General features: G+C 45.4%; 1 non-coding gene across 1 annotated transcript; it reads right to left on the bottom strand.

Moving 5' to 3' along the window:
• Nucleotides 1-11,055: 11,055 nt before the first annotated feature.
• On the bottom strand, nucleotides 11,056-11,151 carry LOC115109824 (small nucleolar RNA U13). Its single transcript, XR_003860566.1, has one exon. It is a non-coding gene; the product is annotated as a small nucleolar RNA U13 (small nucleolar RNA).
• Nucleotides 11,152-12,632: the final 1,481 nt, after the last annotated feature.

The following is a 12,632-nucleotide window of genomic DNA, read 5'->3' as shown; positions in this document are numbered from 1 at the left end:
GGATAATAACCTCACACTCAACGTCAACAAAACTAAGGAGATGATTGTGGACTTCAGGAAACAGCAGAGGGAACACCCCCCTATCCACATCGATGGAACAGTAGTGGAGAGGGTAGTAAGTTTTAAGTTCCTCGGCATACACATCACAGACAAACTGAATTGGTCCACTCACACAGACAGCATCGTGAAGAAGGCGCAGCAGCGCCTCTTCAACCTCAGGAGGCTGAAGAAATTTGGCTTGTCACCAAAAACACTCACAAACTTCTACAGATGCACAATCGAGAGCATCCTGGCGGGCTGTATCACCGCCTGGTACGGCAACTGCTCCGCCCACAACCGTAAGGCTCTCCAGAGGGTAGTGAGGTCTGCACAACGCATCACCGGGGGCAAACTACCTGCCCTCCAGGACACCTACACCACCCGATGTTACAGGAAGGCCATAAAGATCATCAAGGACAACAACCACCCGAGCCACTGCCTGTTCACCCCGCTATCATCCAGAAGGCGAGGTCAGTACAGGTGCATCAAAGCTGGGACCGAGAGACTGAAAAACAGCTTCTATCTCAAGGCCATCAGACTGTTAAACAGCCACCACTAACATTGAGTGGCTGCTGCCAACACACTGACACTGACTCAACTCCAGCCACTTTAATAATGGGAATTGATGGGAAATTATGTAAAATATATCACTAGCCACTTTAAACAATGCTACCTAATATAATGTTACATACCCTACATTATTCATCTCATATGCATACGTATATACTGTACTCTATATCATCGACTGCATCCTTATGTAATACATGTATCACTAACCACTTTAACTATGCCACTTTGTTTACTTTGTCTACATACTCATCTCATATGTATATACTGTACTCGATACCATCTACTGTATCTTGCCTATGCTGCTCTGTACCATCACTCATTCATATATCTTTATGTACATATTCTTTATCCCCTTACACTGTGTATAAGACAGTAGTTTTGGAATTGTTAGTTAGATTACTTGTTGGTTATTACTGCATTGTCGGAACTAGAAGCACAAGCATTTCGCTACACTCACATTAACATCTGCTAACCATGTGTATGTGACAAATACAATTTGATTTGATTTGATTTGATTAATTCATTATTTACTTTACCTCACGTTAGTCTCATTCCAAACGTCATAAATTGTTGGTTATCTGCACGATCCCAGTGTTCACTATGAGTCATCCATACATCAATTGTCTTAAATCATTTATTTATTACTAACTAAGTAATTCACAGAAATGCATAAACAAAACAACAAGGTAAATATGGTTACAAGAAATGATAGGAGAATGTGCCCCTAGTGGGCTAAAAAGGCGGCTTGTTAGACAAAAGGGAAGTGGGGGTCGACTGAGAAGTCACGACAGAGTTAATAATTATAACAATTTAAATGCTAATCCTTTACACATGAACGCTCACTCATTCAGGAACAATTGCAATCAATCAATCAATATTTACGCTCAGTGTGTCGTCTTGATCGCTGTTGAAAAGTTTGTTTCTTTTGTAGAATTGTCCGTCTCTCTCTCTCTCTGTCGTGGTTATAGTGGATAGTTCAGAGTGACATTCATTCGATATAGAATGGATGTTTCGGCAGTTGTCGTTCCTCGCGTTCAATGATACCGAATTCCTAGCTGCAGACTAGTAATTCATATCAAAGACTTGTTCTTATTCTATTGGTATCGATAGTCTAAGAGTTTAACCACGTGCTATGGTTAAAAGATTCAGCAATGGTCTACAACATTTGTACTCCCGTGATTGAGAGAAACATGGTATGGTGGTAATTTCCCAAAGTTGGGTTTTATTCGGAATTGCAGAAAAGGGCTGTCCCAAGATCCCTGTGTAACAATACAGAGGCGGATGCAAGATGCAAGCAACGATGGTTTAATGAATACAGGTTACAGCAGCAACAGGACAGACAGACTGTACTCAGACGGAATCCGACCCAGGGACTAGGGCGCATCCTCCTATGTGAGCGTGCTGAGAAACCCAGGGGAGAGTGTCCGGATGGGTAGGAAGGAGCACAGCAGATAATCCACACAAGGGCGGCGAGAGATGAGAACGGACACACGACACAACCTCAGGGAAGTAACAACGATCTGACAACAAGAAACACTGGTTACAGAACATATAAAGGGAAGATAAGTGATTCCAGCTGGCGCAGACAATCAGGCCGAGATTGGGAACCACGCCCACACAAACATGGGAGAGAGAGAGAGAGAGAGAGAGAGAAAAGGAAAAGGAGGCAGTGGATTCATGAACCGTGACAATACCCCCCCCCCTAGGAACGCCTCTTGGCGTTCCCAGGCAAATTTACCTGTCGATTGAAATCATCGATAAGGGAGTGATCCAGAATGTCCCTAGCAGGTACCCAACTTCTCTCCTCCGGGCCGTAACCCTCCCAGTCCACCAGGTACTGGAATCCGCGTCCCCTCCTTCTAGAGTCCAAAATACGATTGACAGAAAAGGTGGGTTCCCCATCAACAAGTCGTGGCGGCGGGGGAACCGGGACCGGTGGGTTAATGCGTGCCTGAAACACAGGTTTTATTTTAGACACATGAAAGGTAGGATGAATTCTCCTATACGCCGGAGGAAGCTGGAGCCGGACCGCCACCGGACTAATGATCCTGGTGACTTTGAACGGGCCGATAAATTTGGGGGCAAGCTTGTTCGAAACGGATCGGAGTGGAATGTTCTTAGTAGAAAGCCACACTCTTTGGCCAACGACGTATACCGGAGGCTTCGACCGGTGGCGATCGGCCTTAGTCTTGGTGCGCGCCCCCACCCGGAGAAGAGTCTCACGGGCTCTGCTCCATGCGCGACGGCACCTCTGGATGAAAGCGTGAGCGGAGGGAACAGACACCTCGGACTCCGTACTGGGAAAGATAGGTGGCTGGTAACCTAAACTACACTCAAACGGAGAGAGACCCGTGGCTGCCACTGGCAACGAATTGTGAGCGTACTCAACCATAGAGAGTTGTTGACTCCAGGAAGAGGGATTCTTAGAAACCAAACATCGCAACACTCTCTCCAAATCTTGGTTGGCCCTCTCCGCTTGACCGTTGCTCTGGGGATGAAACCCTGAAGACAGGCTGACACTCGCTCCCAGTAACCTACAAAACTCTTGCCAAAACTTGGACACAAATTGGGGCCCCCTGTCAGAAACTACGTCCATCGGCAGACCATGTAAGCGAAAGACGTGATCCACGACAGTTACCGCTGTCTCCTTGGCAGATGGTAATTTAGGCAAGGGAATAAAATGAGCCGCCTTCGAGAACCGGTCCACCACGGTCAAAACAACAGTCTTGCCCTGGGAGGGGCGGGAGGGCGGTAACAAAATCTAGCGCGATGTGGGACCAGGGTCTCGAAGGGACCGACAGCGGTTGGAGTAACCCATCTGGGGGTCGATTAGAAGTCTTCCCAGTGGCACAAACCGAGCAAGCCAAGACAAAGCTGTGAATGTCACGAGCCATCAGTGGCCACCAAAAGCGTTGCTTAACCAAAAGCTAGTGCGACTGACTCCTGGATGACACGCTACGTTGGAGCAATGCCCCCACCGAATAACATCGGACCGACACCCCTCCGGCACAAACAACCGATTAGGCGGGCAACCGGGCGGAGGCGTTACCCCTTCTAAGGCCGTTTTGACCCTCGATTCAACCTCCCATGTGAGTGTGGAGACCACTAGGGTCCCGGGTAGGATGCACTCGGGAGTGGATGGGCGTTCGGAATGGTCAAAAATGCGAGAAAGGGAATCGGGTTTGACATTCTTGGAACGAGAGAGAGAGGTCAAAACGTCCGAAAAAGAGTGCCCACCGCGCCTGCCTGGAGTTGAGTCGCTTGGCGGTTCTGATATATTCCAAATTCTTGTGATCAGTCCAAACTATAAAAGGTACCCCCGAACCCTCTAACCAATGGCGCCACTCCTCCAGTGCTAACTTCACTGCCAACAACTCTCTGTTGCCAATGTCGTAGTTGCGTTCCGCAGGTGATAACCGATGGGAAAGGAACGCGCAAGGGTGCATCTTGTCGTCAGAAGAGGAACGTTGGGAAAGTACCGCACCTACCCCCACCTCTGAAGCGTCCACCTCCACCACGAACTGACGCGAGGGATCGGGAGCTATGAGGATGGGAGCCGAAACAAAGCGGCTCTTGAGTTTGACGAATGCAGCCTCGGCTGTATCGGACCACCTGAACGTCACTCTGGGGAGGTTAAGGCGGTAAGAGGAGCGACTATCTGGCTAAAGTTGCGAACGAAACGCCGGTAGAAATTGGCGAATCCCAGAAACCTCTGTAGGGCCTTACGGGAATCTGGGCTTGGCCAATCCACCACAGCCTTAACCTTGTCAGGATCCATGCGAATACCTTCAGTCGAGACGATGTAACCTAGGAATGGAACGGATTGTGCATGAAAAATGCATTTCTCCGCCTTGACAAAAAGTCCATTCTCCAACAACCTCTGAAGCACTCGTCTGACGTGCTGAACGTGTTCCTGGAGAGAAGAAGAAAAAATAAGTATGTCATCCAGGTAAACATATATGAACTGATCAATCATATCTCTCAGCACGTCATTTACGAGTGCCTGGAAAACCGCTGGGGAGTTGGATAGCCCAAAAGGCATGACCAAATATTCGAAGTGCCCTCTGGGGGTGTTAAACGCGGTCTTCCATTCGTCCCCCCCCCTTATGCGAACCAAATGATATGCATTACGTAAATCCAACTTAGTGAACATGGATGCTCCCTGTAACCTTTCAAAGGCTGAGGACATCAACGGTAAGGGATAGGTATTTTTCACTGTGATGTTATTCAACCCACGGTAATCAATGCAAGGACGCAGAGATCCGTCCTTCTTCTCCACAAAGAAGAACCCCGCCCCCGCTGGAGAAGAGGAAGGACGAATGAATCCAGATGCCAGAGAACCAGAGATGTATCTCTCCATAGCCTCCCTCTCAGGAACAGAGAGTGAATATAACTTGCCTTTAGGCGGAGACTCACCTGGCAATAATTCTATAGCACAGTCATAGGGACGATGCGGAGGAAGAGAAGCAGCACGGGATTTACTGAACACCTCCTTCAGGTCGAGGTATTCAACGGGCACGTTAGACAAATCCACCGCCTCCTCTAGAAACACAGAATCAGACACAGACGAACAAGCAGACACTAAACAGGACTCAAGACATTTGTTACTCCACATGGATATAGAATTATGACCCCAGTCAACTCTGGGGTTGTGTTGGGTGAGCCAAGGGTGGCCGAGAACTAATGGTGCAAGGGGTGAGTCCATGAGTAGAAATGATAGTGTCTCAGTGTGATTGCCAGAAGTGATGAGTGTGATAGGTTCAGTGGTGTGAGAAATGTTGGGTAGTTCTTGACCATTGAGAGCGTTGACGGATATCTTGTGCGTGAGTGAGGTGATAGGAATCTGGAGTTTGTGAGCGAGCTTGAAGTCCATGAAATTACCCTCTGCTCCTGAGTCCAGTAAGGCTTGGGTGTCGTGCGTGTGGTTGGCCCATCTTAGTCTTACCGGGAGGAGAGTAGATGATGAGGTCTTCTCTGTGGTGACACCACCCGATAGTAGCCTCATTCTTACTACCGGGCCTAATCTTTTACCGGGCAGGAGTGGATAAAGTGGCCCGCTCTACCACAGTAGAGACAGAGTCCTTGGGATCTCCGCCTCTCCCTCTCTTCCCGGGAGAGGCGAGCTCTCCCCAGTTGCATGGGTTCGTGAGCGGAGGTTGAACTGGCTGTGTTCCCGCCGCTGGCATGCCAGCCCTCCGTGTCGTTATACGGTCTGTTAGGGCATGCTCGGCGGCCAACACGACTCAGACGAGCGTCGACCCTCAAGGCTAGTTCCACTAGTCCATTTAAACTCCTGGGAAGGTCCAGAACATAAATCTCCTTCTGGATCCGGTCCTCCAGCCCATGCAGGAACATGTCCCACTGCGCCTCCTCGTTCCACTGACACTCTGCGGCCAGAGTGCGGAATTGGATGGAGTATTCCGATACTGAACGGTCTCCTTGGCGAAGGTCAGCGAGTAGTCTGGCCGCCTCCCTACCCGCCACGGCCCGATCGAAGACCCTTCTCATCTCCTCGGAGAGTGTCTGGAAAGAGGTGCAGCATGGGTCCTGGTTCGCCCACACCGCCGTTCCCCAAAGAGCCGCTTTGCCTGATAGCAGTGTGAGTAAGAATGCTACCTTTGACTGTTCACGGTTGAAGGTCCGTGGCTGCAACGAGAAATGCATGGAACATCTCGTAAGAAAAGCTCTGCAATAGTCAGGATCACCTGAATAACCCTCTGGTGTCGGTAGCCGTGGCTCTAGCTGGGAATCCGGCTCTGGCGGGGCGGGTTGAACTGCCGGTGTAGGTGGCGCAGCGAGACCCCTCAGATGTTGTAATTGTTGGGTCAGCTGGGATACCTGTGTCGCAATGGCTTGTACTTCCCGACCTGTGCTGGAGATGTTCTCCTCTTGTTGATCCATTCTCGTGATACTACGGGAAATGAATTCGGTCAGACTCGTTGAACTCGCTGCATCCATGGTCTGGTCAGATCGTTCTGTAACAATACAGAGGCGGATGCAAGATGCAAGCAACGATGGTTTAATGAATACAGGTTACAGCAGCAACAGGACAGACAGACTGTACTCAGACGGAATCCGACCCAGGGACTAGGGCGCATCCTCCTATGTGAGCGTGCTGAGAAACCCAGGGGAGAGTGTCCGGATGGGTAGGAAGGAGCACAGCAGATAATCCACACAAGGGCGGCGAGAGATGAGAACGGACACACGACACAACCTCAGGGAAGTAACAACGATCTGACAACAAGAAACACTGGTTACAGAACATATAAAGGGAAGATAAGTGATTCCAGCTGGCGCAGACAATCAGGCCGAGATTGGGAACCACGCCCACACAAACACGGGAGAGAGAGAGAGAGAGAGAGAGAGAGAAAAGGAAAAGGAGGCAGTGGATTCATGAACCGTGACACCCTGACCCTAACTGGGCTCAGTGGTGGTCCTCTGATTTAGTTAACTCCAATTCCCTTTGTGAGTTTTCCTTCATTAAACAGTCCAAAATCACATTGTAAAATTGTGTAAACAGTATCATACTCACTCATTCATTTAGATGAAACCCTCATATCTGAGGCTATTATATAAACAGCGTTATGGTAATGTGGCCACACCGTCTCCCATGAGCTACCCCAAGTTGTAACAAACGGACCAGTTCGTAGCTGGATTCCTCACCGATCTTTTATACTTTCTTTGTTCTCTATGAAAATGTACTCTGCCTCTTATACTGTGTGGCCATGTGGCAGGGTCTTCTCCTCAGGAATTTACGACCTCTCTCTGACCACAGCAGCCTAGTTGAAGGAGGTGAGGGGGAGGCAGGGAGAGGGGGATGGGGCTTGCTGTACCCAAAGAGGCAACATCATGACACTGGCCATCCAGAATCATGGCAGTTTCTTGTCATTGTTGCTAGCTGTCTGGCCATCTGCAATCATGGCAGTTTCTTGTCATTGTTGCTAGCTATCTGGCCATCCACAATCATGGCAGCTTCTTGTCATTGTTGCTAGCTATCTGGCCATCCGCAATCATGGCAGCTTCTTGTCATTGTTGCTAGCTATCTGGCCATCCAGAATCATGGCAGTTTCTTGTCATTGTTGCTAGCTATCTGGCCATCCAGAACCATAACAACACACACAGACTTCACACACAGATTGAAGCTTGTGTATCGTTTTAGTGACTTTGTCAGCTAACCCATCTATAGAAGCTTTCATTGATTTCAAAGGAATCATTCCCTCAACGGGTGATGTCTGACAGCAACGCTGGATGCCATGACGACGAGATAGTGTTGTTTTTTTTTTGGTGTCACATTATCCCTGGAGAGAGAAATATCCTTCTAGCGCAGTGGTCACCAACCTTTTTCTGAGTCAAGATCACTTTCTGAGTCAAAATGCAGGTCGAGATCTACCGCTCAGTTGTAAGCCTATTCAACATTAACCAATTATAAACAGTTTTCTAGCAATTATATTTGTGCAGGAGGATATAGGCCCAATACATTATCCCCCCTCTCTCCCTCCCTCAGCTGAGAAAAGTGGACACCGTCTTCCAGCTGATGGCGAAACTTAAATTGCATTGAATTATTTCTGCCTCATGCACCAATTCATGTTGTTATGCCTGACCAGAGAAAGTGAAATATTCCTCGATATTCAAATAAGACATAAGCCGCAAAAAAAGAACACAAGCTTATGAAAACACTTTGCTATACTCATTCATTACAGCTGCAGTGCTGGTTGTAGAGTGAGTGGAAGTAGGGGAGTACATTTATGGCTTAGTAGTAGGAGAAAGTACATTTTATGGGGAGAAAGTACATTTTATGGCTTAAATATTCAACATTTTATGGTGAAAACACTGCTATACTCAATATGCAACGTGAGTGGAAGTAAACATGAACTTACTCATAAAAACAGCAGCTCTTTGTTGTATTATGAGTCTCTCTCTCTCTAGTCATGGTTTTCTAAGTTTTTAAATCTCACAGTATCAACTTTGCTGTGTGTTCGAGGCTTCTTTTTTGATAGTCTACGGCGTGAGGAAACTGTACAGATACAGTGATCTGAGCTATCTGATTGGCCAGCGGTAGGCCTATAGGTGAACTTGATTTTCTCTCTGGACCTGCCGGGTAGGCTTTGTTCTACCTTAAGATAACCGAAATGGTTAAAAATGGGAACACTTTGTCTTCCCAGAGCTAGGGCTGCTGAATCAATCCTACCGCCAACAGTGCAAAACAAAGAAAAGAAAATAGGAACCCAAGGGTTTAACGTTGGTTTTTTTTGCACAAATGTTTGGTGATCGACTAGGAATGGCTTGCAGGTCGTGATTGATTGGTGACCACTGCTCTCTGTAACATACCTTTTGACTATGATAGTATCACAGCTGAGGAATATTTTATTACATTGACAGGTAATTTCTTTCATTGCATGTTGTACGTTTACCAGAAAAGGGTGAGTAAGTGCTTTTCACAAACAACAAATACACTATATTGTCTGACTCAAAACATGTCACCCTCATTGACTGCCCTAAACCTGTAAGGGCTTTCTTCCTGGGAAGGAGAGGCGGACCAAAACACAGCGTGGTTGAAGTTCATGAGTCTTTAATAAGAGACACTTAACATGAACAAACTACAAAACGTGGCAAAACCGAAACAGCCCTATCTGGTGCAGCAAACACAAAGACAGGAAACAACCACCCACAAAACCCAACACAAAACAGGCTACCTAAATATGGTTCACAATCAGAGACAATGCCTAACACCTGCCTCTGATTGAGAACCATATCAGGCCGAACATAGAAATAGACAAACTAGACACACAACATAGAATGCCCACCCAGCTCACGTCCTGACCAATACTAAAACAAGGAAAACACAAAAGAACTATGGTCAGAACGTGACAAAACCTCAAAGCAATGCATTAATATTGTACCGTGCACACATCTTACAGAGACAAGCATTCCTTTTCAGCCAGCAGACCATGCTAATTTTAGAAAACTTTTCCAGCCTCATCTTCAGCTCAGTTTACTTGAAAACAAATTACCTGTACATCATGAAAGGAAATTTATGAACAAATTACTGCCTCCCTATATGCCCATCTCACTGTCATTTACATAAACAACTAAAAGGTTTCATGGCCGTGACAAAGAAATGAAAACCTCTTTTTTGGTCACAAACTAATATGCAATTATGAGAATCCAAATGTTTTTTTTCACAAGCTGATGTGCATAAGGCCCATGAAAGTAAACTTTTCAGGAAATGAGGTAGGTTAGAAATCAAAGAACAATAACCAACAATTCCAGGAAGAAACCCGCTTCAAACTGCTAAGCAGATGTATTAACTTCAGTAATACTGGAGTGCCAAAACCTACTTATCAGTTCCCTTATCTGTTCACTCTCCCACTCAGAGGCACTTTGTGTCTGCCTCCTTTGTGCTCCTCTCCACAACAGAGTCATTAGCGTTCATATTATATGGGCCTCCTTTGGAGTTAAAATATTGTTTACATATAATTGATAGTCTGATGAGGAGGAGGCCAGTCAAATTAAACCCCAAGGATCACCTCTAATTGACAGACTCCAAGCTTTCTCCCTCAATGATAAATAGTATGTCCCCTTTCACAGCAGATAAGCTCAGCTAGCAAGGGACATTGGACATTTCAGACTTGAAGTGCATCCAAAGGCAATTGTGAAACATGCATTCTGTATTCATAAAGGGTATCAGAGTAGCAGAGGTTTTCCCTGTCTATTCATTACAATCAAAAAAGCAAAACTGATCCTAGATTAGCACTCCTACTCTGAGATACTTTGTGAGTACAGGCCCTGTAGTACAGAAAATCATAAAAACACTGGTCTTACACATATTTTTTTCCATTAATTCAATGTGTCAAACTCATTCCACGGAGGGCCAAGTGTCGGTGGGTTTTCGCTCCTCTCTTGTATATGATTGATGAATTAAGGTCATTAATTAGTATTAAAAAAAATCTCCCCTCACCTGGTGGTCTTGGTCTTAATTGAATGGAAAAACTAAAAACATTCCTGCAATAATGTCTTTTGACAAATCAGATCTTTTCACATCAGCTCTTTTTCAGAGCTGATCTGATAGGTCAAAATACCAATTAGTGAAATAAAGATCAGAATTGGGCTGCCTTTGTAAACGCAGCCTAAGAGCGTTGGAGTTTGGAAAAGCATTAGTACTTGAAATTAAACATTCTTTCATTGATCACATGAAAATATATATTATTACTTTTACTCTGTTCAGGAGTAAATGTTCTCCTGTAGGCTGGATGGGCTCATGAAGACATGTTATTCTGATTTCACTATAGCTTTTACATGTTGAACGAACTGCTGCCGTTTTCTTAGCCAGAACTCCACTGTAAAAGACTCCGCCTCAAAGGACTTTCCCAGTGAAATACAAATGAAATGTTTTTTTTTTCAACATTATAAACATCATGTTTTAACAAGTCATGATTTTGGTAACATAATCAGAAGGCTGATGTACATTGCGTAACAATAAGGCTGTACATATCACACAACGTCTGTGATTAACCCATTCATCATATCTATGAACCAAAGGACCAGTACCATTGTGCATCATGTCATTAATTCATTAGTTATGACCATAGGTCTTCAGCTAACGGTGTGTGCCAAAAACCTTTGAATGTATTGTAATGTGAATAAATCTACATCAAATAATGAACACTGAGGTACTGTAGAATATCAGAGAGTTCCATTTCAACATTGAATGTTTTGTATGGTAGAACATTCAGCACCAATGCATTGTGGGAAAGGTTAAACGCTTCATGGGTATTTTTCAAACAGGGCCACGTTTGAATGTTGTCAAGTGTTTTAGATAGAAATGTCATGAATAGAGCTGACGTGATTCCTTACTTCACATGTTCTACATTGCATATTTTTATATGAACGTTCCAAAAAAATTGTGTCCTGCTGAATGTGCCCCAGGTTGTGTTCTATTGCGTACTCTTCACCCAGACATTTGCACCCATTCACCCCTCATGCGTTTATAAGCATCAGCAAAATAATGACTGGAGGGAGTTTGCTCCATTTCCTCACACCAGTTCATTGTTTTTGAATCCATGAGAGAAAGTTTATAAAATAGAATAACTTCACTACCTTGGCTGAGGTCGTCTGAGTCAACAACAACTATAAACATATGTTCATTTAGTGCCACTGCTGAGTCAAATGCACTCTACTCAAATATAATGTCCAAATTCACCTCTTTCTATTCCAAGTCATCTGTTAAATGAATTATAATATTTAACTGGTATGCATTATACATTTTCATGTTTCTATATTGAGTAAATGGAACAAGGGGAGCATCTACAAATACCTAGGTGTCTGGCTAGACTGTAAACTCTCATTCCAGACTCATATCAAACATCTCCAATCCAAAAACAAATCTATAATCGGCTTTCTATTCCTCAACAAAGCCTCCTTCACTTACGCCGCCGAACTTACCCTAGTAAAACGGACTATCCTACCGATCCTCGACTTCGGCGATGTCATCTACAAAATGGCTTCCAATACTCTACTCAGCAAATAGGATGTAGTCTATCACAGTGCCATCCGTTTTGATACCAAAGTGCCTTATACCACCCACCACTGCGACCTGTATGCTCTAGTCAGCTGGCCCTCGCTACATATTCGTCGTCACTGGCTCCAGGTCATCTAAGTCTATGCTAGGTAAAGCTCCGCCTTATCTCAGCTCACTGGTCACGATAACAACACCCACCCGTAGCACGCGCTCCAGCAGGTATATCTCACTGGTCATCCCCAAAGCCAACACCTTCTTTGGCCGCCTTTCCTTCCAGTTCTCTGCTGCCAGTGACTGGAACGAATTGCAAAAATTGCTGAAGCTGGAGACTTACATTTCCCTCACTAACTTTAAACATCAGCTATCTGAGCAGCTAACCGATCGCTGCAGCTGTACATAGTCCATCTGTAAATAGCCCACCCAATCTACCTACCTCATCCCCATATTGTTTTTATTTACTTTTCTGCTCTTTTGCACACCAATATTTCTACTTGCACATCATCAT

Source organism: Oncorhynchus nerka, linkage group LG25 (assembly GCF_034236695.1).
Source record: "Oncorhynchus nerka isolate Pitt River linkage group LG25, Oner_Uvic_2.0, whole genome shotgun sequence".
Taxonomy (NCBI): Eukaryota; Metazoa; Chordata; class Actinopteri; order Salmoniformes; family Salmonidae; genus Oncorhynchus; species Oncorhynchus nerka.
Note: the sequence above shows the minus strand (reverse complement) of the source record. Positions and strands in the feature narration are given on the sequence as shown.